The sequence below is a fragment of the Lygodium microphyllum genome, chromosome 17 (assembly GCF_053477565.2).
Source record: "Lygodium microphyllum isolate KBCC chromosome 17, Lygodium_microphyllum_v1.1.10, whole genome shotgun sequence".
NCBI lineage: Eukaryota > Viridiplantae > Streptophyta > Polypodiopsida > Schizaeales > Lygodiaceae > Lygodium > Lygodium microphyllum.
Window position 1 is genome coordinate 59295599 of NC_141151.1, and position 18835 is coordinate 59314433.

Below are 18835 nucleotides of genomic sequence, written 5' to 3' on the forward strand. Positions count from 1 at the left end.
GAAATTTTTTTACATAAGAAATAAAAAAAAGAGGATTCCCTATTAATTCCCTAGTTAAACACACATAAGTAGGAAAAGTAAATTATAGGGAAAATGTAACATTTCCTAGTTAGAGAAAGGAGGATAGGAAATTTTATTTTTCCCTACGTGGGAAAATTTTTCTATGTAGGAAAATTTTCCTATGTAGGGAAATCACATTTTTTCCTATGTAAGGAAAATTTCCCATGTAAGAAATTTCAAATGTGATTCCCTAGTTTCTCAAACCAAGAAATGTTCCATTTTCCCTATGATTTACTTTCCCTACTTATGTGTATTTTTTACTAGGGAATTGATAGGGAATTCCCCTTTTTTTCCTATGTAGGAAATGATTAAAAGTTCATTGTGCATCCAAAAGCTCATATTTCCGCAAAGGAGCATCGAATGGACTTGGCAAAAAAAGAAACAACTATACATCAGTCCACCATACAATAATGCATTCTAATTAAACATAGTAATTACAGACAAGAAAGATGAGTGACTTACACGGCCATCGCGTCTATCCAATCAGTCGATCAATGCAGTGAGACCATGCCTCTCTGCATATCGAGTCTCAAGGCCGATCCGATCGCGATTTGTAATGGAGTGCTGCAAAGGAAACAAAATACTAACTCTTAGAAACACGATTGTCAGTACAAAGGATATTGCAAAAAAATAAGCAAGCAAAACAAAAGAAAAACTTACAAAGTCCTCCAGATATGTCCTATGGCTGCCACTCCTAAGATGATGGACCACTCCGGCCTCTAGTCGTGCCCTCGTCGCCTCGCGCTGCTGACTCCAATGTCCTAGAGAATCTTAAGCCTCCTCCCTTAGTCGGTGCCAGTCGTCCGCGTCTAGCTACTCATGCTTTGCAACCCCACTCTTGAGTACCTTGCGTACGTTTGATTGTCTGTGTGACATATATGCATGCATGCACTCCATCATCTAGCCTGTAGAAAACCTACCTCTGTTGTGGCTAGAACCAGAAACTCCTCATGCAAGGATGCTACTATGTAGTCCTTGCTCCCCTCCGGTACGTTTTTCCAATGATCCAAGACGTGCCGAAAAACTTGTTGGCACAACTCTCTTATGTGAGCCATCACCCTCCTCCCCTCATCATTCATGATGATGGCTCCTGACCTATCATCTACAGGATAGGCATACCCCTCTCGGGTATGCCTAAGATGGGTCCTCTCCCACCTGCGATTATGCTCCTGGGGATATCCAGGAGACCCATGTACATCTGGTGTACCGACCGAGGTAGTATTTATCGGTGTAGCATCCATAGGGGTGCCACCTGTGGACGACTGAGCAAAAGGTGCAGTAACTGGAGTAGAAGTCCCCACAGGTGTGACAAATTATGGAGGTGATGCAACTCCAGCAGAACGACAAGGCAGAGACACCGAGTCCGTGCCTCTAGAGCAATCACATGAGCCACGCTCTCTAGAACCGCCACGAGAGCGAGGAGTAGTACATGTACCCTGAGCCGACCACGAGCTCACTGCCTCTGTATCTCTGTAGTATCCCCCTAACCCTAAAGCACTCCCTCCCTCTGGCCCAAGTTTGGAGCGTTGACCTCATCTGCTCGAAGCTGAAGCATCTGATCGCGCCGAAGTAGATCTAATAGAGCGGCTTGACGATGTCCGAGACAAATCCTTGTATGCCATGTCTCTGAATCTCTCCATCTAATTTGAAGACATACCTGTGAAGATATCATGCAAATCCTCATCGCTCATCCCTCGACTCATCCTGATGATGATTTAAGTATCTCGAAAGATCACATGCACAGACAAAAAATAATGTTAGTATAATCAATTTAAATCATACAAAGCATGGTAATATAAATCTTTAAAAAATGATCTTACTTAAAATGCATATCTTATGTACCCTTATAAGCGATTAGTCAAAGAATTGAATAAGTGGATGCTCCAAGTATGAAGTATCCTATGGTCCCATGTCAATCTCCTAACACAACTTGACATAAACTGGAAGGTCGATAGACATATCACCACAAAAGTATGAGCCCACCTCATTCTCAAAGAATTCTTGGACTCCTATATTTCCATCATTGTTTCCCAATGCTGGCTCCTCTACATGCTCCAAGCTTTCGGTGGCCTCCATCCCTTGCAATATCGACCCCTCTATTTGCATATTGTCCTCATCTATGCTCGAAATATCGCTTTGATCATATACTCTCGCACTTCGGGGAGCTGAAGGTATAACATATCACCATCGAGGTTGTCAAGGGTTTGGATAGAAGATTACATATTCACAAACACGTACAAGAGAGATTAAACTATTGTGACATGTACCATGTCGTAATACAATTAACAAACAAATGAGTTCATGCACTTATTCACAATGGGCCGACAACACAAAGGTGTCGCACAAATCCATCCATTTTTTTTCGGAATCTATTTCGAGAAATCCAGAGGAACCTCGTCGAACTCTTGCTCCAACTCCTTCAAGTACCACTTTGAACCACTACACATCGAATAGTATCATGGAGAAGCTACGGTAGTCCACCATAACGATACTTTGCAAGTTCCCAAAATACTCCATCTCATCTATAGAATCCGCAAGGCGGGGAGCAGTTGAGACAGTCTGTCTCTTTGAGAAATACCTGCCCACTAGCATGCTCACGATACAAGTTCACCTTCTTGTGCATCTTGTGGACGAAGTGGAGATTGTTGGACCTGTCCATACACGATGGATGTTCTTCTTGGAGCGCTTCATGAAAACCCTGAAAGGCTTTGTGCGACAACGAGCTCGTCCGGAAGGTAGCATGGCGGAAGGTTGGTTGGTGTCAGAGGCGTTAGTGCATATCTCACAATGGCTACCAACGGTGGAACGAGACAATGAAATGCTATGGACGCTGAAGGACGATGATAGGCTGATTGGAGATGTGGTGGTTGGAAATGGGGTAGAAAAAAGAATGGATGCCTCAATGGAAGAGAAGGTGAATCGCTTTTATATGTTGCACCATGCGTCCATGGAGACGTGGCTCGCCAAGTACCAGATTGTAAGGCAAGATCGAGAGGAAGCACGAGCTGAATTCCGACGCAGTACGCATCACCGACCGATTCGATATCTCGAAGGCATGGAGGAGATGCCGCGGTTTATGTCAACATGATGGTTGCATGGAGCCTTGACCGCAGCATCCAGCGAAGGGACAGAGGTCTCAATGGAGAAGTGGGAGTTCTCGAGGGGATGTAGTCCAAAGGTAATGAGGGGTTTAGAATGTGTCGTATCTAAATTGCTTGCTACATCTAATTTGAGTGTTTCAATGTGCAGTACAAAATATATAGTGCAGCGTGGTCGCGCGGACGGCATTTTTGGGTGGAGCGTATTGACCAAATGCGCTCCACAATGGACTGTGGTGTCATGGCAAGGTTTGAGCAAGAGAGCCGGTGACGAGCAACGGATCCGAACACGGTTGTGGATGAGATGGAGTATTTTGGAAACTTGCAAAGTATTATTACGGTGGATTACCATAGCTTCTCCATGATACCGTCGCTATTGTTACCGTCGCTATTTGCCGTCGGTATTTTTTTCTCTGTTACCGTCGCTATTTGCGTCGCAAATTTACTACACGCGTCACTATTGGCGTCGCTATGAGCGTCGCAAATTCTCTGTAACCGTCGCTATATGCGTCACTATATGCGACGCATATAGCGACGATTCTATGGCGTCGTCAATAATGATGCTTTTTGCGACGACGGGGGCAAATTTTGTTGTTTGTATTTTCGTCGCTTTAAACGTCGCTATAAGGTCTATATCTTGTAGTGTAGGTTACGTATTAATTCCTAGTGAATTTATTGGAATCTACCCTATTCTAAATGAGTACTCTGCGGATTTTAGGTTTATGCCAATTTGTTTAACTCTAGAAGATAGCTACGTTATCATTTCATAAACATATGACTCGTTGTCTACGCGTAAATTGCTCTTTCAACCCTAACTTGTCTATTTAAGGTCAGGTATAGGTTAGGTTAATTTCAACTAGTCTTCTCTTTACTTTGTGAAAAAAACTCATGCTAAATAAGCAACATTTTACTTGATAATTTATGCAGTTGACAAATGATAATTTCATAGAGTTTATGCATTGTAAGAATCATTTCATGCTTTGCACTTTCCATGATGATTCATTGCGAAGAGGATATGGGTTAATAGTGCAATACGTAGTTTACACATCTAGGCTTAAATAAAGTATACTATTTTAATGGAAAATAATCTAATTTATAATTCACTTCAATGCATAAAGCTATTTGCTAGAAATGTGTTTATGCTTTGCTAGAAATGTGTTTATGCTTTCTTTAATTTGCATGTTTCAATAAAAGTATTAATGACTAAGTTCCTTTGTCGTGAACATCTAGGACAAAAATATATCCTATATCCAACAATTAACCTTGCATGATTGAATTTCAACATTTAAAAATTAGGAAGGAAAACCTAGGATTGGGGTGAGATGTCCACGTGGATGCCCCGAGATGACCCTCCCGCGGGGCTGCACCTTGGACTTTCTTAGGAGGCATCATAATTGTAGTCTTTCGGACGTGGAATCAACTTTACAACTCCTCTTTGGAATTCCACCGTCGCTCCCTTGCACCGTCCATCGAAAGTAGTTTTAGAAGGCTCCCTCGAGGCTTTTTGAGTGGAAAAGGAAGGTGTCAAACGACCCTTAACATTCCTTTTTCTTTTACTTGTGGGAAAAGAAACAAGATGCAGGAGAGTTCCAAGAGTATTTTTGCATGGCCTAAGGGGAATTTTAACAAAACATGGGGAAAAAGAAAAGGTTATTTGGAGTAACCTTTTATGGGGGAAAAACCCTAAGGGGAAAACTCCAAGGAAAAAGTAACCCTAAAGGTTATAAGTAAGGGTCTAAGGACCCTTAGGGAAATTTAGAGGAAAGGGGTTTCAATACGCCACAAAGGGAGGGGGCTAGAGAAGGTTTAAACATGGGGGGAAAAGGGGTGGTTCCAAATCCCAAGGGAAAGGGGCTTATAGGGGGTTAAAATTGGGGTGGGGGGGGGGGTGAGAGGGGTTTTAAAACTAGGGGAAAGGGGTTAAGGGTAAGAAAAAAAAAGTGCTTAGGAGTTTAAACATGGGGGGCGGGGGGTGAGTTCCAACCATGGGAAGGGGGCTTAAGGGGAAAAGGGGGCTTAAGAGCCTAAGGGGGGGATTTTCTTGGGGGGTAATTTCAGCAGTCACGGGAAGGGGGCTTTAAAAAGTCACCCTTGGAATCTTCCAAGGCTCTGAGGGTTCTCATGACGGCCATGTGGGGGGGGGGGTTTAGAGCTGGTTGACGGCGACAATGTCCAGGCGGCGACCACTTGGCAGCTCCTTGCCAGCACGCGCAGCACGGCTTGTGGCGGCCCTCACTTCCTCCTTTCGTACTCGACGACAGCAGCCTTCACTCCCTCCCTCACAAGTTAAATAGGGAGACTCACTCCCTCCTTTCGGCAAAACAGGACGACGCTCAGCGTCTTCTATTTTCTTCATGGTAGCAGCCCCCTCCATTTAAATAGGGGAGGGGAGGGGGATCCTCCCCCTCCTTCGTGTCAATTGGCATGGCATTAAGGGTGAGTAAGCTCCAGCGAGGAGCTTGCTGGACCTTCTATTCCCCTCTCCCCCTCCAACACGACCATCGCCCCCGACGGGAAGATAAGCAAAAAAAAATTCCCATTAACGATAATAAATTTTTAAAATGCTACATCATTATCCCATTACCTAAAAAAAGAGGTTCATGCGTGAATTGCAATGTTTGATATAGTACACTCTCTTGATGCCCATAGGTAATGCCAGTTATTAGGTAGTAGCTTATGGTACTGCTTCTCTCTTGATGCCCATAGCTAATGCCAGTTATTAGGTAGTAGCTTATGGCCTTTTCATTTTATTTGCAATGTGCAGGCAAACATCAGTCAAGGTGGTCAGAAAAATAGTGACCATCAAACAATAGGCCATCTTTCTATGGATGGTGTAAACATTTATTGCTCACCACAGGCCCAAGGTGTAATATTTTTGTTGGAAATATTATGAGCCGTGTGAGTCTCATGCAATGACAATGTCAGCATTGAAAATACAGTCGGTGCAAGTGTATACGACATATCATAATTGGTAGAAACTAGATCAAAGCAAGAGAAACCGCATATCTTCATGTGAACCTCCTCTTGGGAGGAGGTCAAGAGGAAATTGATTTAATTTATGGAAAAAAAAATTCTTTAATTATTCCTTCTTTCCCCTAGCCGAAGGCCGTGCTGGAGGAGAGGGGTATGGTGCTAATGACTAAGTATACGACGTGGGGGGGGGGGGGGGGGGATAGGCCATGCATTAGGTCGCGTGGGGGGGTGGGAGTAAAGGGGGAGTTGTGGAGGAGCGTAACGTCGCAGTCACTGTCGTGTGAGAGATAGAGGAAAATAATATCGTGATAGCTTGAGGGACGTGAGGCTAATTGATAGCAATCGAATGTGGAGGAGAAGGAAGTCATCGCCAGGCCGTGTCATGAGAGGTGGGGCTGAGAAGGCTGTGCACTAGCTGCCGCCGATTGGAGAAGTCGTCATCTGAAGATGAGCCGCCACTGCCAACCATTAGAGGCCATTACACGCTGCCGCCTTCTTAGTTGGCCGCCGTAGTCAAGTCCTGCCACTTGCTGAGGCTAGAAGCCTTAGAAGCTTCTTAGAAGCTTGTAAGGGAGGGCCCTTTAAGCCCCCTTTTTCCCCCTTGCATTTTTACACAAGGGGTTTTTACCCTGAGAATTATGCCCTTTTCCCCCCTTTTTCATTCCACAAAGCCCATTTAAAGCTCCCTTCCTTGGGCTTTCATAGGCCTTATCAAGCGGGTTTTATTATCCCTAGGTTTTTAAGCACCTTTTTTTTTTCCCCTTGCATCCCCTTTAAATCCCACCATATCCCGGGTTCTTTTCTTTTTTTAACCCCCTTCCTGTGGATCCGCAATAGCCAAGATTAAAACCCTTTTTTCATTGGCCCTACAAAGCGGTCTTTACACCCTCGGAATTAAGGCCTTTCCCTTGCATCCTCGGGAATTAACATTTTTCCTTGCATCCTCCATAAAGCTTATACTAGTCGGGTTTTAAGCCTTTTCCATAACATTTCCACAAGGTTTTAACCCCAAATTTCCTTTTAAAACCCTTCCAACACAAGCCTTTTAAAACCATTGTATCCTTTTTCGTGAAGGCCTATTATATTCGGAATTTCTAAGTTTCCTTTTACTTACAATTCCCAAAATCCATATTAGCTAGGTTTTAAACCCTTTCCCATTTCAACTCCCACAAGCCTATAAGGCCTTCTAAAGCCCGATTCTGAAAGACGATACAATCGGTCAAGGAAGCCGAATCTCAAAGGGAGTTTCGCATGCAAAGGATACGGGCCAAGATTATAAGTCTGCGGCCAAGGCAAGAAGGTTGAAGTCTCGATGGCTCCTAAAAAGGCACAGGGTGCAACCGCAGGAGGATCATCTCCTAGCATCCATGTGGACATTTCACCACAAGTCTAGGTTTTCTTCGTAATTTTGATTTACGTCATAATATTACAACTGTGCATGGATCATTTATGGAATTAGGATGTACTTTTTTTATTGAAATACTTTGGCTAATAGCTTACGATTGAATAATTCGGTCATTGCTATTTTTCAATGAATCAAACAAAAAAAGGAAGCATAATATCTCTATGCATTCTTAGCAAATGGTTTTTATGGATTGCAAAGTAACGAATTTAGATCAACTAATGACCATCTTTATAAGTCAAAATTATGGTAGTATACTTCGATTATGCATGGAAAGAATAAATCGCATGTCGCATTATTAGACATTTTTTCTTCGAAATGATTCTTTAAAGAAGGTTGCTAAAAACATAGGAATTTGCAAGGCATGGAAATGATTCTAGGTTTGCATGAAGTAGATTAATATCTAGGAAATTGGCATAAAACTCAAATCAAAATACGTAAGTAGTTACAAAAGGTTGTGTAAGTTTAGCATACGAATAATTCATTCAGAAATGAAAGTAGAAAAATGTTCAATGGTTCGTTTTAAACATAAAACCCTAAAGCTTAGTAGCATGGATCTTGATTGCATGTTATAGAAGGATCAATAGGAATTATGCCATAACATAACATACGGTTCAATTCTAGCCAGAAAAGTTAGGGACTGTAAATCTAAACATACGTAGGCAATAAATTGTGTGCTTACGAGAATGGTATCGTAATGCAACTAGTTTTTTCCCTATTTGATCAAGACAATATCTTCATGAATAGACAAGTAAATTGGTTCACCATGAACACCTAAAACTGCGAAGGAATCGCTTAAGAAGGGTTAAATCAATGCAATATATCCCAAAGTGCTAACTAGGGTTTAGCATGTTGAGGACGTGACCTAGTCGCACTTATTGCCAAGATGAAACTCTCGTATCCCTAAAGACCTGCCCACATTCACGGAATGTAGGGACAATAGGATATATTTGCAAGAAACGATCTAGGAATTCTACCCTAAGGATCACTCACTAAAAAGATGAAACTCGGTTTGAATTTGAAACCCTACGACCGACAATATCGGCCTAGTGAAATCAGGAATAGATTGTTATGAAGACACCCTAACCCTATTTCCTATCTGATCATGATTTCGTGATTAGAAGACGCCGTTCGATGGGTAAAATAGTCCCATGGATTAGATGCGACATTTATGTAACATGTTGCAGAGTCGCATGATCTTGTGATTTGATCACAAGGGAATAGCCAAATTCCTCGGATTGAGATTGGCAGATTCTTATGCAAGTTTATCTTGCACAGAGGATGAGTAGTCATCCTGACATAGCCCCTTTCTTGGGAAAAGAACCAAGATAAGGGGATTAGAAGCAAAACACCAATCATTAAATTGGAATAACATATTTACTGCTAATAGAACTTAAGGTATTGGTTAAGTTAGGTTAATAGGATACAGCCCTAACCCAAGGACATAAGGGTTAACAAAAAAATCCTTGGGAATCTTGTCGAGTCACAATTGATTCTGGATCGAGTGCTGGATACATTCGGAAAGAAGGATTCACTCCTTAGCAGTTGGCCAAAATAACGACCACTGGAAATGATTGTGCTTATAACAGTTTAGAGAGCAATATTTGCATTGTTTGCTCAAAGATTTAAAGGATGAAAACATATCTAATGCTTTAGGATGAAGGCCTGAAGGGAGAGGCAGAGGTCTCTCCGTTGAGCACTACTTGAAGTAGGAGGACGCTTGGGTGCCAATGGGGCTCTGGCCGTAAATCCCTCACCTTCCGGGCCCTACACAAGAGTCCAACGTGACTTGGGATTGGATCTCGAGGCCCGCATACTAGTCTATGGGCAGAATCTTGGATTAGTAATCCCTGTGGATTGCTGGATAGCCTTCCGGCGGATTATGGATAAGCCTACGGGCTGTACTTTATAAATGTATTTCAAAGATAAATATGATAACCTGCTAAAAGGAACTTGTTTGACACTGTTTTTCTATGTCAAGTGCTATGATTATGTGAAGGAACCGATGCCTAATGAGCTAATTAAGAAAGCTGATTGATGCATGTCCAACTAAATGTGGTAGGTAATTAGACAACTAAAACAAGCTGAGGAAAGTGCGGTGGATGTGGCCATGGATCCGTCCTATGGTTGGGTGGTCCCGATTGGCCGGGAACTTTTCTCAATCATAAATAACAGCAAGAAGATCGTTTGAAAGGATACGAACAGCAAGGGTGCTAACCTAGAGTCCAGGTTATAGTAATTCCAATTTATGCTGTTTTAGGAGAATGGAATGGGACTATGTCTTATGGCAGAGAGGTCGAGCCTTGCATCCCTCTCGTTTCCCATTCTCCTTGAACCAAGTGCATTGTGAATTCGCTTCGGCCCTGGCATTTCTGTGTAAAGTAGTTCACTCGAGGTTTGACGGTAGTTGCCGTTTAGGAAATGACCATTAGGGGAAACCCTAATTCAAGTAGGTCCTAAGTGAAAATGGCCGGAATACTTCCGCTACATGGCAGACACGAAAAGTCCTGGATCGCAAACCCTATAACATTCCATGGGAGTGCCGGGCGGAGCTTTCTAGATCTCCTTTCTGATGGACTACTAAGACTTGTCCTGAAGAGAACAGGTGGACACGTTACAGTTGGTATCAGAGCTAACCAATGAAGGATTTGTTTTTAAGAAATCTTAATAAGAAGAAGTAAAGCAAATGTTGTTGTTCCGAACATTTCCTTACTTTCGATGATATCTTACAGAATTATGAAGCATGGAACATGTTCTTAGTGTTCCGAGTCATGTTTATGATTGCTATGCATTCCCTGGATTATCGACAAAGGGTTGAGATGATGAACATCCTAGACCGCATTTACAATCCATCGCCTGTGTACGTGGAAGGGAGATGGATGGGTGTTTCAGGGATCTATTACATAGCTTCCCATCAACCTACGTGCCTTCAAATTAACTTAAAGAGAATCAAGTGGGTGGAGGACTTAAGAAGCTATTCGTCTTTATTGAGGCTCACGCAAACGCGACCCTACATGTCGGAGGTCAAAGGGTTAATCAGAATAAGTATGTGTACGGGGAAGTGATTCGAGTAATCACTGTCGACCGAATCAAGGTGTTGGGACGTCATGAGAAGAACGGATATCAAAGGAAAAGATACCCTAATCTTCCAATGACTTATCGATTCTTAAAAATCGATGACCCCAATCCGTACTACTACTCAGTTCATGTATAGCTAAATGCAACAATATCTTATTCTCCTCGAATTAATGTATCAGCTTGTCCATCACCCAAGAATAATTGTACTTCGAAAGGGCTATGCCCACATGAATGGAATAAGACTTCTTTTTATCAATGATTGTCTTGACTGTGAATATTGATAAAGTAGTAAAGTGATTTGGTCACTTGGCTAAAGGCTGAAGTAAATATCTAATGTAGTATGGAATTCTTTCTGGGAGGAAAGACGACTTCAGTCAAATTCAGAGTCATGAACCTAGGCATCCATGAGTGTCTACCTGGAATGGATTGGCTTAAACCTAATGACGCCCACATTCATTTTGGAAAGGGCTAAATTTCCTTTCAAAACTCTAAAGGGGAATTGGTCACAACTCAAGGAGAGGTTGGAAAGCCAAGAATACAATTGGCCAAAGTATCTCGGATTATAAAGGGAGTTAGAAAGGGACTACCTGTCTACCTGATTAAGCTCAATAAATTAGATCAGAAGCAGGAGTCTAGTGAAGGACCTTCATGACTAAAGGAATACGCGGACGTATTTCCTGAAGAGTTGACAGAACGGAAGTGGATCATGAGATCAAGCTAGTGCCAGGAGTTGTGCCAATTACAAAGAGACCTTATAGAATGTCCATCCTGGAAGCAATTGAGCTGAATGAACAACTCAAGAAACTGCTAGATCACGGCTACATCCATCCTAGAAATTAACCATGGGGAGCTCCAGTACTGTTCCAGGAAAAGAAAGATGGAACCCTTCAACTGTGTATTGAGTACAGAGGGTTGAATCAATCAACTGTCAAGAATAAGTATCCTATTCCTAGAATAGATGAGCTCCTTGATTTGCTTTGTTTGCTCAAAGAATTAAATGATGAAAACATATCTAATGCTTTAGGTTGAAGGCCTGAAGGGAGAGGCAGCTTCAATTACCCCCGACTGCCTGCCTGACCCTAACCAAGGGAGTTGTTAACTGCGTCGGGAAGGTGGACCGAACCCGCCGCAAGAGTTCTCTCTGTTGAGCGCTACTTGGAGCAGGAGGACGCTTGGGTGCCAGGGGGGCTCTGGCCGTAATCCTCGCCTTCCCGGCCCTACACAAGAGTCCAACATGACTGGGATTGGATCTCGAGGCCCGCATACTAGTCTATTGGCAGAATCTTGGATTAGGAATCCTTATGGATTGCTGGATAGCCTTTAGGAGGATTATGGATAAGCCTACGGGCTAGACTTTATAAATGTATTTCAAAGATAAATATGATAACCTATTAAAAAGAAGCTTGTTTGACACTGCTTTTCTATGTCAAGTGCTACGATTATGTGAAGGAACCGGTGCCTAACACGCCAATTAAGGAAGCTGATTGATGCATGTCCAGCTAAATGTTGTAGGTAATTAGACAACTAAAACAACCTGAGGAAAGTGTGGTGGATGTGGCCATGGTCCGTCCTATGGATGGGTGGTCCCGATTGACCGGGAACTTTTCTCAATCATAAATGATAGCAAGAAGATTGTTTCAAAGTATACGAACAACAAGGGTACTGACCTAGAATCTAGGTTATAGTAATTCCGATTTACGTTGTTTTAGGGGAACGGAAGGGACTATGCCTCATGGCAGAGAGATCGAGCCTTGCATCCCTCTCATTTCCCATCACTACAATAGAAACGAGGCATAGACGCGCAAAGTCGGGCGCGTCTATCATAGTGTCTATAAGTGCGTGTAAACGTGCGTGTAAATAGACGCGAATTGTGTGTCTATATATCCACGCAAATAGATGCTAATATAGACGCACCAATAGACACACAATTATTTAACCACCTAAAATTGCAATTCACATAATTAAAAAATCAAAGTTAATAATTATTTAACCACCGGAAATTGATTCTTGAGCATGCACGTGTGTGCATGATAAAAACCATAGAATTAAGAATACACATTGAATCATTGAATTAAAAAAATAGAGTTAATAATTACTCGAAGTACCATTGGAATCCTCGAAGTGAGCAAGGACACCACAATCTTGGGTATTTCTCTTTTCATCTATACGTTGAGTTCGAAGATGTTTACCCTCACACCAAAGTGCATTGAATAATGTGCACTAGTCGTAAAAGATAAAAGATCAAACTAGACATGCTGGACCCTCATGAGGTGTTCAAATAACTAGACATGCTAGACCCTCACGAGATGTCTTTAGCAAAATATACTGGGTAGATGAAAGAGCCCTTAAGCTATGGTACACTTACTTGGGCCTTAAAATAAAGATCAGTATTACTCCTACTCTAGACTTGGATAAAAGTGCCAGTGAAGACTCGAGTGTTTTATGGCTCGAGACTCAATTTATGAATGGAAAAACATCACGTCCACATCTAGGTTCTATCCCACCCTTCAAGTTCAAAAAGGGCATTGGGTTTGGAATTCCTAGCTTTTTTAAAGGCAAGCCAAAACCATTGAATAGTTTAATGGAAGGCCCTCCCTTTTTCTATTTTGAAAATGTTGAGAACGTTCCCAATTGAGAGTGGGAGACCATCAAACGGCATTTTAATGGCATAGATCCAGAGTTCACAGACTCTAGATATTTTTCAGCATGCTTTAGGCTGAGATGGTTATGTTTATAACCTTCCAGTAGATGGAAGAAGGTTGATCCTTCCCCCTGCTCCCATGACAATCTTTGAGGTGCTTCCGAAAACAAAGAAGTATTGGCCCCCATGGGATCCGAGAGAGAAGATAAATTGCATAAACACACGGGGTGCCCCTAGCACTATATGTGGATTGATCAGAAAAATATTTTCTTCCCACAAAGAAAGCAAGATACCTTCTTATCTTCAACATGAGATTGTCCTGGAATGCAAAATATGGAAATTGGTTTGGGTCAGCCCAGGCCAAGCTGCCCCACTTGAACCCCATGAGATTGAGCTGGTGCTTGGATATGATCGTGACCACACTTGAGGCTGCTCTACCCTTTCATATCGGTATGATGCATTGGGCAAATCATTTCAGGTCAATACTATTGCGTACAGTCTTTCACCACTGAAACAATTATATCCGCAAGGTTTAATAGTTATGTCCTTATTCTCGAGCCTTGGTGGGAAAGAAGTGGCATTGCATAAATTGGGTATAATTTTGAAGGTTGTTGTTATTGTGGAGATCAATGCTAAATGTAAAAACATAATAGCCAGCTAGTGGAACAAAACCTTACAAACAGGCCGATTTCAAATGGAGGATGATGTTAGAGATCTTACTGATGATAAGTTGGCTCAGATTGTGGATGCAATGGGAAAGATTGACCTCATAATTTGGGGAAGCCCCTGCAACAATCTCTCAGGAAACAATAGAGTAAGCAGGGTAGGCTTGGGTGGAAAAGAATCCTATCTTTTCTTTAAATTTCCCAAGATTCTGAGTAGTTTAAAACATATCATGCAAGCAAGAGGTTACCTGAATATGACCAAACCTCTTAACAGCTAGTATTTTTTTGAATAGGACATGATTGGATAGGGCATGATTGGATTTATATACGACATAATTACACCTGGATCATATGCTAGGATATGATATACATATATAGCATCATATGGACATGATATACATGTATATACGACATGGTATACATGTATAGGGCATATATATGTATAGGACATGATATACATTACCAACTTTACTTCTTTCTGAGTATTACAAATATACATCAAATCATTCAAAGCTAATTACATATATGTGATTTCATGCCCTATATACATCCAATCATGCCCTATACAAATGTGATTGGATAGGGCATGATGATTGGATGTATATATAAATCAAAGGTTGACTTGTGCATTTGCAATATATATATATATATATATATAGAGAGAGAGAGAGAGAGAACTGATCAATACACTCACATGTCTCATTTAATGTTGTGCACTTAACCTAGCCATGCATGCCAATTCATAGCATGAGTAGATCGATGCAAATCAGTTGGCTTGTGCATATGCAAGCTATTCCAATCATGTCAAGGTGCACTTATAGCTCACATATAATTTTAGATAAGGTGGACCACATGTAACCAATGTGCACATGTCCTCTTTTCATCATCTTTAGCCAGTGTGTCCACTTGTTGGTGACTAATACCAAGAAGCCAACTACAAATCTCTTATCTATGAAATGTATAAGTAAATTAACTTGGTTAATTTGATGAGGCCAAGTTTTCCTTCCATGGACAGTGTGGTTGGCTATATTCTACTTCAATGTTATAGGAACTTGCAGAAGTCAATGGAGCATCCTAAAAATGACGATACTTTAATTACTATATCAAGTCACTTCATGTACATATCTTTGATTGATTGATGGATAATATGCCTTTCTCTATCTCTTTCGTGTGCACCTTCATTGCATTATCTTTCTCTAGCTAAAAACCATTCGTGCTTTATCTACCTATTGATACGTAAGTGGGATAATATGCAATTGTAAGTGGGATGGTCTAGTAAGTCACTACATATATATGTGCCAATTGACTTGCCAATGTGTTATCTCTTATCCTCAAGCTTTGTTATATATGTCACCACATAGGTCAATTGATTCCCTAAATGCATGCATTGATTCCTTAAATTGTTCCTACGCATCTATAAGCGCGTGTAACAAGAATTATCTGCGCATATACGCGCGCCATTACACGTGCTGACAGACGCGCCACACAAGTATAGAAATATTTAAAAAAAGTTGTGGCTTTCTTTTCAAACCTGTGCTTTCCTGCGTTTTTTGCGTGTTTTTTGCAATTCGAGCTCGACATCACTACTCGTGTCTATCTATCAATTCATGAAGACAATGAGGCAAGGAAATAAGAGTAAAAAGAGGATAGGAGGAAAGAAGAGCCAAAGAGTAAAGAACAAGAGCCAAATAGCAAGGAAGAGAACAAGATTGAAGCAACTAACCAAGGGAAGGGAGAAGGAGGACAAGGAGCTTGCAATCTAGCCGCCACCACCTGTTGGAACAAGCAAAGAAGGTGAGTTCTTCTTCTCTCTCTCAATCTTGTTTGCTTTCTCTGTTTGTTTGTCTCTCTCTTCTCTCTTTTCACATGCTGGATCTTGTCATCTATGGAGGTTTTTTAGCTTTGTTTTTAAAGCAAGTTTGAGAAGAAATGGTGGGACTGTGCGCGTCTGTTAGCGCGTCTAGATGACAGTGTAGACGCAGCTATAGACACGGAAATAGACGCGCTGACAGATGCCCATAGAGATGCGCTGATAGATGCTCACAGAGACGTAGGTGTATACGCGCACAGAGACGCAGGTATAGACGCTATATGTAATATGTTTTATCTACACAGGGTAATATGATTTTTCTTGTGTAGATGTGGAATCCTGGATCCTCCAGCACCCCATTCAACAAGGAGCAATTCATGGGGGAGATGACCAATTATCTTGGTCGCCCTCCCACTACAGATGAGGTTTTCAGTGTGATGTTTAGGACACCTATCACATCTTTGCCTACATAGGGATCAGCTGAGGTACATGGATCGGCCGAAGCACGTGCATCTGCAGAAGCACGTGTATCGAGTGAGGTAGAGGGTAGTGCACGTCGAGGGAGGAGGGAGAATGATGCGGGAGGACGAGGAGGTCGAGGGCTTTGTGGGGGTTGCTTAGGTGGTGGCTCTCGATCACCCTCACCGGAAAATGAGAGAGGTGAGCCTCCACAAATGTACTACTCTATCACTGATGTTGGTGGTATCTTGCATGACTTTGAGGGAAGGGAAGTGATAGCCTACTTGAGGAGTGTCGTGCATGCCACATACAAAGATTGCATGATTCCCTTCAAGCACCAAAAAAATGGTTTGTGGCAAGAGGTGCTGCGAGCAGTACATAAAAGGTACCCTAATCCCGAGAATTCACGATTCTCAGATGATTGGGGATGGTCAAAGGTGAGAGACACGCTTCATAACAAGAGGTCTCACCTTATGACACGCGCCAAGGAATCATTGCGGAGACAAGAGCAGGGGCGCCCGGGATATGGCCAACCACCCAATTGCCACCGCAAGGAGTGGAAAGAGGCCAAGAAGAGAGCAGTGGAGAAAATGACAAGGCACCAGCATGCAGAGGCGCGACGTATCCAGATGGCAACCATGGGATCTTTGCATTATGGATCGGGTGGCAGGGAGTCATGGGAGGCTGAGTTTGTAAGTACTATTTGATTTCTTTTTTTAAATTAAATTTTGTAATTTGTTTCACTTCATTATGTAGTGTGTTTTAATATGTTGTATGTTCAAATTGTTTTGTAGTATCATATCGTTGGTAGGATGCCTACTCCTAGAGAGGTAGACTACCATCGAGGTCATAAACGGGCGTCCACTTGGCAGCGTTTCTACGAGGAGGGACTCATCACGGAGGAGCAATATAATCGCGCCATGAGGATTCCACCACCAGAAGAGATATGTTTTATTTTTTACATGAAAAGTATAGATAACTCTAATTTATTGTTTGTAAAGGTATTTATATACCTTAATCCTTTGTGTAGGCGAACCCTGATGCAGTTGAGGATAGCGAAGGGGGGACTAGCAGTAGCGGTGGCGGCAACGGCAGCGGCATAGGCAGCGGTGGTAGTAGCGATGATGATGCCTCTTCTGAGGAGATATAGAGAAGCCCCATGCATGCATGCCTCCCCTTGGCTTGTAATTTTCATTTTTGATATGTATTACTTTCAGCTAGTGCTTGCGACCATGATGTCACAAGCACTAGAACTCATAATGTAAAAACGTTTCATCTATATATATGAAATTTCGTGTGCTACATACATTGTTTTGTTTTCAGTATCCAATCTTCGAAATAATCTTTCTCTGTTTTCCCTAAGCATACAATTTGATGTTGATGGGGGAAAAAAAACCAGAGAGCATGTGGCTTGCAAAGCCACATGCTCTCTGGTTTTTTTTTCATACCTCTGTTTTGCGCGTCTATCAGCGTGTCTAAATTGCAGGATAAATACGCGTCTATTCTCGTTAAAAACTTTCAGAGTAAACACAGTTTTAGAGGCGTAGATACACGCTTGTATAGATGCACAATATGAATATGTCCACTTTTTTATAAATATGATTATATATTTACGTAGCGCGTTTATACGTGCGTCTATAGGCGCGTCTAAGTGTGCGCGTAACTCTGATCATAAGCGCGCTTTTAGACGTGATTTTGTAGATGCGCAAATAGACGCGTTAATAAACGCGCCCGATATTTTTTTTCACAATTCAAATATTGCGTCTACAAGCGCATCTATGAACCCTTTTTGTTGTAGTGCATTCTCCTTGAACCAAGTGCAGCATGAATTTGCTTCGGCCCTGATATTTCTAAGTAAAGTAGTTCGCTCGGGGTTTGACGCTAGTTGCTATTTAGGAAATGACCATTAGGGGAAACCCTGATTTAGATCGGTCCTAAGTGGGAACAGCCAGAATACTTCCACTACATGGCAGACACGGAAAGTCTTGGATCGCAAACCCCGTAACATTCCATGGGAGTGCCGGTCGGAGCTTTCTAGATCTCCTTTCCGATGGACTACTAAGACGTGTCCTGAAGAGAACAGGTGGACACGTTACACAAGGCCAAACAGAACACCTAAAATGGTCTTGGACTAATACTTCCTATGCTCGTCCAAGTTGGCAAACTCAACAACCAATTTTTGCAGTAGAAAAGTCTCTCTCAACAAGTCTAAAGCAAGCAAGTGTATCAGTGGTTTCAAGCCTTATACAAGCAAATCACATGCAATGTTTCATCACTTCAATATATCTAACCCCCAGCATGTCCTTTACTATTAGCTTGGCTAACTCTCTCAAGCACCCAGATCTTCCTTCAACATACAGCCTCCATTATTGCCATGTTTCATCATACTTTTAAGCACAAACCACTCATGCAGGATCTGACAGACAATTAGGCAAACATGTCAAACAAGGTCCTGACTGTATCAACACAAATTCCATGAAGAGGAGACATCACATACCTTGTGATTTTGTGCAGGTTTTACACATCAATCAGCCATTCGAGTGTGGCCAATTGCTGATCCCAGTTGACAACATTATATTTCAACCCTAGGTTCATCAAATAGAAATTTTCTTGCATTGTTCAAGCTATTTTTAGCATCTGCGAAGTATT